At 39.4% G+C, this 11,031-nt stretch overlaps 1 long non-coding RNA gene across 1 annotated transcript in view; it reads right to left on the bottom strand.

Annotated features, from left to right (window-relative positions):
* Positions 1 to 430: 430 nt before the first annotated feature.
* The window catches only part of LOC118150451 (uncharacterized), a 33,902-nt gene continuing 23,301 nt past the window's right edge, over positions 431 to 11,031 (bottom strand). The window contains exons 3-4 of the long non-coding RNA XR_013532486.1: positions 1,030 to 1,154; positions 431 to 499 (exon numbers count right to left, since the gene is read on the bottom strand). This is a non-coding gene — a long non-coding RNA (uncharacterized LOC118150451). The remainder of the gene's footprint in view (positions 500 to 1,029; positions 1,155 to 11,031) is intronic.

The following is an 11,031-nucleotide window of genomic DNA, read 5'->3' as shown; positions in this document are numbered from 1 at the left end:
GAAATTGACTTTCACACAGCTGTGGAGGCTGGATGTCTAAGAGCAAGGTGTGGCCAGGTTGGGCTTTTTTTAAGAATTATTTTCTTGGCTTGAAGACAGTAGCCTCATGCTCTGCCTGTGCACTCCTGGTGTCTCTCTGCATGTCCACATTTGCTTTTCTTAAAATTACACCAGTTAAATTGGATTAGGGTGCACCAGTATGACCTTATTTTACCTTAATTGCCACTTTAAAGGCCCCATTTCCAAATACAGTCACATTCTGAAGTACTAGGGGTTAGGCCTGCAGCATATAAATTTGGAGAGAAATACAATTTGACCCACCACAAGGACAGTCCCACTTTTTCTTTTTATAATAGCCTGGAGAGAGCAGCCAGGACACACATTTTGCAAGCTCATTCATTCATTCAACAAATATTTACTGAGTACTTACTGAGTGCTAATGCTGAAGATTTAACAATAAAGAGGACAGGCAGCTTCCTGATCTTGTGGAAATTAGGTTCTAGTGGGACAGACAAACAAAACATAATAACAAATAAACAATCACGGACTGTGAGAAGTACAAGTAAGATAATATAAATAGTGCTGTGACAGAAAATAAAGTGGGTGAGATTTTTCGTAGGGTCATCAGGGAGGGCCGCTCTGAGGAGGTGACAAACATAGCTGATTTAAACATTGAGAAAGATTCCTTAACGCAAAGAGCTTGGGAGAGGAAATCGCTCAGCAGAGAAACAGCAAATGCAAAGGCCCAGAAATGGAAAAGAGCTCAATATGGTCTCGACAGTGAGCAAATGCCAGGGTAGTTGGGGTATCAAGTATAATGTGGATCATGGAGTGAGATGGCAGGAGCAGGATCGGGTGGGGGCCTCCTCTGCCTTAGTTAAGGAATTGAGAATTTTTTGAGTGAGAAGGGAAGTCACAGAGGGGTTGCTGTCAGAAGGGTGGCGTGATCTGTTCTGCAGTGTGGGGGATGGATTGGCAGAAGGAAAGAGTGGGAGATGGGGAAACTGAGTCCTACAGGCACTCACATACCGGCTGTCATTCACACAAGTTCCAAGTGGCGGGATTGGGCAGGTACTTGCTTTACAGTCCTAGAAACGTGGAGCAGGGCGCCCTCTGCTGTTCCATGTAATTCTTAACCCACGTTGATGGCAAATCTAGGAAATGAGGAAAGAAAACTTCCAATTCTTAATTATGGAATATACAGGAATTCGCTAATCACATTTTCAAAATATGTACCAAAATTTTGAGGTGTAGAGAAGGGGGCATGAGGAAGCTCCCAAATAACAGGTTGACTATTCTTAGGAAAAGCTGGGTTGAAGATGACATAGACTGGCCTTTTTATTTTTAAGAGTAATTAATCATTTTAATTACTCTTGCTGTTTTCTAAGGAAGTATACACACTCGTTAAAGAAAAAAATCAGACAATACACCAACAAAAAAGCAACGCATTACTCCATATTTTACCATTCAGAAGTAACAAGTATATCCAATGAATATTACTTTAGACATCTTTCTGTGCCTGTGTATGTATACATATGCTGGAAAAAAATGTCCTCAGTAAAGATCCCTCTAAAGTTAAAACCATTGCTACAGCGATTTTAAAAAACAGACTCATTATCTTAGACACACATTTCAATTTTACATGTTACAGATTGTGTCAGTGCTGTGAAACAGTGTTATAAAACATTTAAAACTCATTGCTTTGCTTTGCAATTTTTCTTAGCTCTGCAATGTCTTCTTCCATCTTCTTTATTTTATAATTTATCTTAGAGGTTTTGTTTTACTGAAATCATATTCTTAATGAACGCTTCTCTGCTGGCAAATGTTTTCTGCACCGGGTCAGGTAGTGCATATTTTAGGCTTTGTAGGTTAAAAGAACTTGGTCACAACTGCACAGCTCTGCTATTACAGCATGAAAGCAGCCAGAGACAATATGCAAATGAATGAATGTGGTTGTGTTTCAATAAATGTTTATTTACAAAAGCAGGAAGTGGGCCACATTTGGCCCACAGGTTGTAGCTTGCTGTGACCCCTGTTACAAAAGATAAGATAATCATTGTTGACTCTTCCTTCCACCTCACTCTTTTCCAGGTTTTGCTTATATTATTTTCACTTTGTTAGGACTTAATGATAAATTCCCTTATACTACCTTAAAGGCCACACAGGATTAGACTTAGCTGTGAAATTAAATAAACATGGTGTTCCACATGAGTTCTTTTTATCACAACTTTTTCACTCTAGTTTTTTATTGCTTTTCATCTCTTGTTCAATTGGGTTACTTTCCAGTTTTGTTTAGTTTGGTTTAGTTTCAAAAAGAGTTCATGAGTATTAAATTTCCCGAGCTCTTCCATGTCAAAAAGTATCTGCTTTTTATCTCTGCGCTGGATGACACCCTAGCTTGGTGTAATATTTTTGAATCACATTGTTTCTCTCAGAAGTGTGTAGTCATTAATTCATGTCACTTGGCACTGAAGTTGCCATGGCAAAGCCTTGAAACCACCTGACTGTTTTGCCCCTTTAGTGACTGACTTGCCTTTTTCTGCCTGAATGTCTAATGTTTTTCTTTATTCTTAACATTTAACAATTTAACCAGGAAATTTCCCAATTTAGGCCATTATGTATCAATTTTTCTTGACATAAGTTGTCCTCTTTTTTATCCGTGAATACCGTTCTTCATTTTAGGAAATTTTTAGGTTATATCTTTGAATTCATTTTTTCCCCTTATACTCTAAGGATGTCAGTTGTCTTTATATTGGATAATTTTTCTCTCTCAGTATCTATCTTTGTTGTAATTGTTTGTCTTTTCATCCTGCATTGCCTATGAATATCCCCAGCCATCCCTCCATGACATTTTCAGCTCTATTTTCTCTACTTTACAATATGTAACTCATTACATTTATAACACATTGTCCTGGTTTTCTATTTTTCTTAGCACCACAATGTCTTTTGCATCTTCTTTATTTTATGATTGATCTTTGAGGTATCATTTTCTTAGTGAACTCTTCTCTGTAATTAAGCATTTGTAAAGAACTTGCACTTCACCTTTGAGTTTTATTCTCTTCCTGAGGGTTTTTGGTTTTTTTGTTTTACCTTTTTCTTGCTTACTACTTATTTTTGTAGAAGTAGATTTGCATAATTTTGTACTGTTTCTTTTTATTGTGCTCATGCTGAAGAGGGAAGAGTTTTGTTCGTAGTTTCTGTAAAATGACGTGGATGGACTCTCCTTGATGTCTTTCGCACATTATCTGCAACTATTTTGTCTTCCCCTCATGAAAGAATCAGTTTCAAAGGTAGATGTAGCTTTCTATTTATTTTTTAATGAAAGCATATTATTCTGAATTCTCGGTATTTTGTTGACGACCTTTGCTCCTGGAGAAGGGCTGGTCTTAGAAGTTGTACCAGTCATATCAGAATCTTTCTTTCCGTGGATGCCAAACCTTATGGTTCAAACAATGTCCTTTTCTCTCTTGCTGCTAATGTATTATCTGCCTTAATAAATAACCATTCCATCAGTTGGGGAGAGAAGTTTCAGCGATCTTGTTTTGCTCTGGATCTTTACGTGGAGTTGGATGTTAAAAAGCAAGAGCCAGTGCATTTTTGCAAGGAATTAGTTATGAAAAAAAACAGACCAGATGGTTTTTGGTTTCTTTAGCGCCACATACTGAGATGTGACTATTATGACAACAGGGGTTGCCCAACCATTGAAAATTACCAAGTTCAATAATTTAATAGTAAGAGGCATTGGAATTTTCATACCACTAGAGGGCAGATCTTGACCACAATTGCAAGTAGTCACAGTACATAGTTAACGATTGTCAAACGAATTGTACTGGAGCGTCTTTAAACTTTTACAAAAATGTGTGAAAAGGACAAACTCTAGGGAAATGGAGCTCAAATTATCTGGCAGTCGGGGGCTACTCATCTGTAAGAAGGATCCCATGATTCTCTATCTTGCTGTCTGTATCCATCTCCCGTTAGGTGTTCACTTTTGCCAATCCCCACAAGTCATCCATGCTTGGAAATTGATAAAGCATACCCAGATCCTCCATTTACTGTGCTATTTTCCAGCTGGCATGTGGAAATTTGAAACAACTTGCCCAGAGTTGCAGCTACTCAGTTCATAAATGGTGAAGACCTGAAATGGAGTCCACCGTGCTGGCTTTTGTGCCTTCTGAATACCTCTCCAAACTTGTCACTGATACTTCACTTCTAGCCCTAAAGCCACAAGAGAAGCAATGCCAGCAAGAGATGAATTAAAGTCCTCCCTTCAGCCCTCGCTGTTGGTAGCTCCCTGTGGCGCTCTGATTCATTACTCTGGAGAGACGTTTGTGACCCAAGGATAAGCCTCCTTACGACGATAATAGAAATCTGCCTTTGCTGCCAAGGATGTTCCATTTATCTCTTCAGACTGGGTCTTGCTGCTGAAGGTAACATTAGCCAGCATAAACTTTCAGCCTGCTTCTTACCAAATTCCTTCTTACATCACTCATCATTCTTCACCAGGAAACGTGAGGCTTATTTTTCTCTCCTGGACTACTCTCCTAGCCTTACGTCTTTGGTGAGACGTTACATCACCTACCTGTAAGACAGATGCCTGCACTTCCCTCTACTCAGGGAAGCTCTAAACCCACGATGTCAGTAAAACCCTGCTAAAGGTTTCAGATGGAGAAATATGTTATGTACTCTGTTAGTAACACGAATTGGGAGTATCATTAACATGACTGTCCTTACAAGAAGAAACATTTTATTTTATTCACGTAGATTTAGTTGGGCTATCCCAGAAAATCGCTATTTTCTCTTGGGAAATATGTTGGCTTAAATATTATTAGATCTTCCAAGACCTGACTTCCCCAAAAGGCAGCGGGCAGGTCTGATGTTTTGTTTCAGCTGAGCTCTAAAAACGATCTGCAGCTGGTGGGCTTTAGTTCACTGTGGATTAAAGTGTTCAGTGTCCCCCAGTCAAATAAACATGTGTAGAGAACTATACTCTCTAGTGACCTTGTCTGGAGCCCAGAATAGTGGAAAGGAAATGTTTTTATTGTGATTTATTCTATCACAGAAATAAATTGGGCCTTAGATTAGGGAAGGGCCCTTGTTTGCTTGTTAATTTCTCTGGCGCTGAAGGGGGTAAGAGTTTGGACTTAATAGGCAAAAAAGAAAATAAAGTTCTTATAGGGGAGGTGAGCCAGCCCTTAAAAGGAAGGGAGGAAGAAAACCTCTCAGACCTATGGATCACAGGAGTGGTGCTATCTCATATCAGTTTAAATTTTTCCTTTTCCATGCATTATTATCAATATTTCAGTAGACATCAGACCTCACAGCTTAGCATGTGCTGGGTTAAGGAGAATTAGGACACAGACTCTGTTCTTCTGGCATGAGCTATGCCAAGACAGGGGCCATCCTTAGGCCTTGTTCTTTGGGAACGTCTTGCAAAAAGATCCTAAGAAACAGTTGTGAGAGGTGACCAGCAGAGGGGCCCAGAGCAGCGGTTCAGAGTAAGAGACAGCCAGTGATCATCAAGGTAGATTTGCTACTGTGTGAAACTATTTCCTGAGAATTTTCAGGAATAAGAAGGAGGAGAAAATATAGCTATTATACAATAAATGGATAAAATATTGAATGGGGCTTAGATGAAATTATTTGGCTATTAAGCAGAAAGCCTCCCTTGAATGCTAAAAAACCTTGAGAAATGATGGGTTATTTTGCCAGAGCTTTTCTCCTTGGTTTTCTGTAGCTTTATATCTCCTAAAATAAACTCATGTGAAGAAGATGGGGGCCACTGTTATTGAGAATTCCAAAGAAGAAAAGTTTTAATTGCATGATTGATTTCTGCCAGGAGAAAAAAAAAAAAAAAAGAAGCAGAGTGACTTCCATTGCTAAACAAACATACTTTTAGTCCTAGAGGGAAATGCAAGATGCTTGCAATTCAAAGAATAAGATTATTAAAACTAGAAGCATATTTGCAGAAAATGAAACCAAGTAGGTAGCACAAGGAACAGCTTATTTAATCTCTGTATGGTTTCTAAAAGGTAATCGGAAAACCTGGTGTCTTAAATGAAGTGAATTTCATATTATTAACCTCGAGTTCCAGATGTATGGAATAAAATACAAATCTCAATATAGATGTAACTGGGTGTTGCCATGTAACCCATGTTAAGTAAAGTACTCAAAAGTACTCAATATAAGAATACTGGAAAAATTGATGAATAAATGAGTGATTTGGGGAATAATTGGCAAACCATTTGGGAAAAAATTATCTAAGAGCCATATTTTATACCATGATACACTAGATAATTGTTTTTAATCCACTGAAAATGTTTCTCTCTTCCTGTGGTGATAAATTCAATTTCCTTTTGGGAGATAACCTCTTCGGTACATGCAGTGTTGGGTGGGGCTATAAATCAAGTTTCTATGTCCGTTTCTGGTCACAACGTGGTTGTTGCCCAATTCAGGACAATTGAAGGCAGTCTCAAGGGGCTGTGAATGGAGCAACAACGAGAAAAAACACTGCTTGAGCACCTGTTATGCGCCAGGCAGAGATCCCCGTTCCCATGGAGCTTATGTTCTGAGGAGTGGGGGTGGAGGTGGGTTGAGGACTGTGAGTGTTCCTTCATTTTGCTGTGGTATATTCTTTACAGGTCTGCCAGAGCTGCCTGATCTTTTCATCTCAGAGCCAAGCTCTTCAGGTTTTACTTCAATTATATCCACTCTCCCAATTTTTCCAACAAATATTATTTTTGCTTAAGTAATCTCAAGTCAACGTATTGCTTGAAAACAAAGATGTAGGGCCGGGCGCAGTGGCTCAGGCCTATAATCCCAGCGCATTGTGAGGCCAAGGCGGGTGGATCACGAGGTCAAGAGATCGGGACCATCCTGGTCAACAAGGTGAAACCCCGTCTCTACTAAAAATACAAAAATTAGCTGGGCATGGTGGTGCATGCCTGTAGTCCAAGCTACTCGGGAGGTTGAGGCAGGAGAATTGCTTAAACCCAGGAGGCAGAGGTTGCGGTGAGCCGAGATAGTGCCATTGCACTCCAGTCTGGGTAACAACAGCGAAACTCCACCTCGAAAAAAAAAAAGAAAAAAGAAAACAAAGATGTATAATAAATTTCATATGGCCTCAAGAAGTGATTTTCAAGCTTCAGATGCAGAAGAATCACCTAGGAGTTGGTTAAAAATACATGTTTTCATGGTCCTCTAGAGGAACTTTGATTAATAAGGTCTGTCAAGGGTAATGGGGATGGGCATTAAAACAAACAAACAACAACAACAACAACAACAAAAAAAAAAACAGGTAATCTGGTGCAGGTGATGCTCAAACCGGTCTTTGAGAATCACTAGATTAAAGGGTTAATTGACATTTCTTAAGCATAGTAAGACAAGTAGAAAATAAAACTTTTATGAGATGAATACAGGGATGGCAAATTTCTATTGCTTTGAAGTAAATAGAAACAACTACAAAGAAAATAATATTGATAGACTCATGTCAATAAACATTAAAGCATCTGTAAATTAAAAATTAAAATTAAAGGATAAGAAGCAAGACAGAAAATGTTTTTCATCAAATATGACAGATAGTCTAATATCTATGATAATCTGTGATGAGCTCATTTAAAATTAAATATAAATGGATAAAAAGGTTTATGTTTTACATGAAAGGGAGTGCAAATAGTAGTAACACAGAAGAGAATGTCAGCTCATGAAATAATCAAGAAAATGAAATGTAAAGTAAAATTAATCCTTTTGCACCTGCTAAATTAATGGCAACAAACAATTCAAAGAAATGGCAACACTGTATACTAGCTAGGTTAGGCTACAGTTGCCATGCTCAAGCCCTTTTGTAGCAGTTTAATTGGGGTGAGAAAACTCTCAAAAAGCTGTATTTCCAGAAATAATGATGGTGCTCTTCTCTATTTTTTTTTTTTTTTTTTTTTTGAGACAGAGTCTTGCTCTGTCACCTCGGCTGGAGTACAGTGGCGCAATCTCACTTCACTGCAACCTTGACCTCCCAGGTTCAGCTAATTTCGTACTTTTACTAAAGATCGGGTTTTGCAATGTTGGTCAGGCTGATCTCAAACTCATGACCTCATTATCCATCCGCCTCAGCCTCCCAAAGTGTTGGGATTACAGGTGTGAGCCACCGTGCCCAGCCTTCTCTATTCTTAAGGTTTATGAACCTAGAAGTCAAGACTTCTATTTCAGCGCTTATTAATGTAAAGGGTTAGGTCCCAATTTATCCAAAATTTCAGGAACCCCTCAGCCCCTCAGATCTAAGGCCAGCTGTCCCTTAGAGGACTAAAGGCCCATGTTCAACACCTCCCTATGCTGGGGCTGTCAGATTTAGCTAATCATCATCATCATCATCATCATCAAACACATTTAAATGTTTTGCAAGCCACACTTACAATAAAAACTCACTATTTATCTAAAATTCAAATTTAACTGGGTACCCTGTATTTTATCTGACAACCTTACCCCAAAAACATATATCTCAGCCTTTCTTTCTAGGAAGCTTGCATAAAGACACCCATTGAATGGTTCATGAAAATCTCCAGCTTTAGGCATTAGTGGTGCAAAAGCTTAGATACTTGAGTTCTTAGCACTACAGGAAGGGGAATGGCATTTTTCAGGCTTTCCAATTTGCTAACTAAAGCAGAAACTCTGAATTCAGAATCTAAAGTGACTCTCAGCTGTGGTCTTTGATCCTTGATCTTAAGGTTGGATCCTGTTGCCAGCAGCAACTCCAGGAGTAGGAAGAGTCCAACAGCCAAAGACCAGCCCAGAGGAAGAACCAATTAATTTATCTGAACTTCAGTTTCCTTGTGTGTACAGAGCATGGGTAATATGACCTTTGCTGAGTGAAAATAAGACTATATAATTTCATTTGTTTGTATTTGCGAAAACGAAACAAACAAAATTAAAAAAAAAATCAGAGGGACAAAAGAGGAACAAATCAAAATGGCTCCTGTTAAGGGTTAAGCATGGGAATGGCGTTAGACAGGGACAAAGACAGGAAAGAGACTTTTCGATATATAGCCGTTTGTGTCATATCTATTTAGGAGCCACTCTGGCAGTGCTCTTGTGAGGATGACATGAGGTGATGCATGCTCAGCACCCTGCACACTCTGGGCTACTTGCAAAATGCTGGTACTTCCACTGCAGCACCTTGAGCCTCCCACAGGGATCTGCTCCTTATCTGCACCTACTGGTCTATGTACTGAGAAATGACAGAAGTCATCACCAGTGTCCTTAGGAAGCTGCTCTAATATTTATTCACGTGAGGACTGTGGTGACTCTTCCTTCCTGTGCTTTCTGCACTCTTTCCTTCCTGTCTTCTTCCAGCCATGCCAAGTTCAATTTGGAGCTTGGTCACTTAGTGCCGACTTACTACTGCCTGCCCCTTTTTCTTTCCACTAGTTAAATGCTACCTTGTTTTCTACAGCAGACCAGGAACTTAGTGTCTTAGATTAAGCAACTCTAAGACTATCAGGTGTCAAGAATTGTGCTAAGAAAAAGAGCTGGCTCTGAGCAGATGCGATCATGTGGGAAAACAATGAAATGAGGAAATTTAAGAGGAATTTGATTAATACTCAGTAATTTAGAGGTTCATTTGTCCTTACTGTCTTCCTGAAACCTCCCAGACTGACTTCATTGAGTTTCAGGGAGTATCTCTAGATTAAGATTTATATGTGATGAGATTCACTTGCTAGAAATGAAGCGTGAGAAGAAAGGAAGAATGACAGAAAAAAGTTGTATTCCAGATTTTGTGAAATGGCCAGAAAATGGCAGAGGTAACCAGAGGCAAAAACTGAGGGACTTGGGCAGTAGATGAGAAAACTGTTCAGCATAAGTAGCCCGTCCTTAGTTTTGAGATGGGAACACCCAATTTCACTGTGCCTTTGGCACCTTCCTTGTGAGGCAAGGCAAGGTCTTTCTGGGTTAAAAACGCGAGGACACCAAGAAAGCCCTGGATGTCCTTGGCAAATCATGCAGCCTCAGTGAGTCTATTTCATCAACTACAAATTGCACATAGCAAGAGCTAGTCCTAAGAGTTCAATGAGATCATGAGGTAGTGATTTGGTCTCTAGATTCAGAACGCCTGGATTAAAATTTCAGCTCTGCCACTTATTCATCTGTGTGATCTGGGAGCAAGATATTGAAGCAGGGGCAAGTTAGTCAGTTTTATATATTATATAAATATATATTTATATAAGAATTGAAATACAAAATATTTAGCACATACAGTTGTAAGTACTAAATAAGATAATGCATGTAAAATACATCAAGAAATACCTGGCACATAATATATGTTCAGCAAAGAGTTAGTGGTGGTACTGTTGATAGTAAAAGGTAATTCATATAAAGATCCATTGCAAAGTCTGGCACATAGTAGGCCCTCAGTAGATGTTAGCTATTATTACTCGGGATTTCCTGCTTTTAGGACTCGCTCACAGCTACATCTATCCCAATACCTGCCTCAGTTCTAGCCTCTCAGGGTAACAGGAACCCCATCCTCATCAGCTGTGTGGCCTCTAAGTAGTTTTGATACCTTGTGTCAAAGTGAATAATGTCAATGGGCATTTCCTGTTCACGTGGGTCATGATTTTCAAGTTGTCAGGACTGCATTTGCGTCTTGATTTTCTGAGCTTGTTACTACAACCCTACCAGATACGCAGCCTGTCAGTGAGTTCCAATCTGTTGTGACCCTGATTCCTCCTACCTTTGGCTCATTTGATCCTACTGGAGTCATGCTTCAAACTTAATAGATCAATTTGGGACTGTGATGCTATCATTCTCATGACAAAGAATAGCTGCTGTGCACAGACCTCTGCAATAGTCCCCTACTCACTGTATCAGCCACTGACCCTGCCAAGGCTGGATTGAATTAGCTGCAAGCCTTCTGCCCAATTCTGGGGGAACGACTCCTCACTTGGCCTGGGATGCTCCTCTTTATTGGCCATTCTTGCCTTCATTTCCTATCTTCCAGGTCCCAGTTCAAATTGTTCATATTTTCAACTAAAAGGTTCAGTT

The sequence above is a fragment of the Callithrix jacchus genome, chromosome 2 (assembly GCF_049354715.1).
Source record: "Callithrix jacchus isolate 240 chromosome 2, calJac240_pri, whole genome shotgun sequence".
Classification (NCBI taxonomy): Eukaryota; Metazoa; Chordata; class Mammalia; order Primates; family Cebidae; genus Callithrix; species Callithrix jacchus.
Note: the sequence above shows the minus strand (reverse complement) of the source record. Positions and strands in the feature narration are given on the sequence as shown.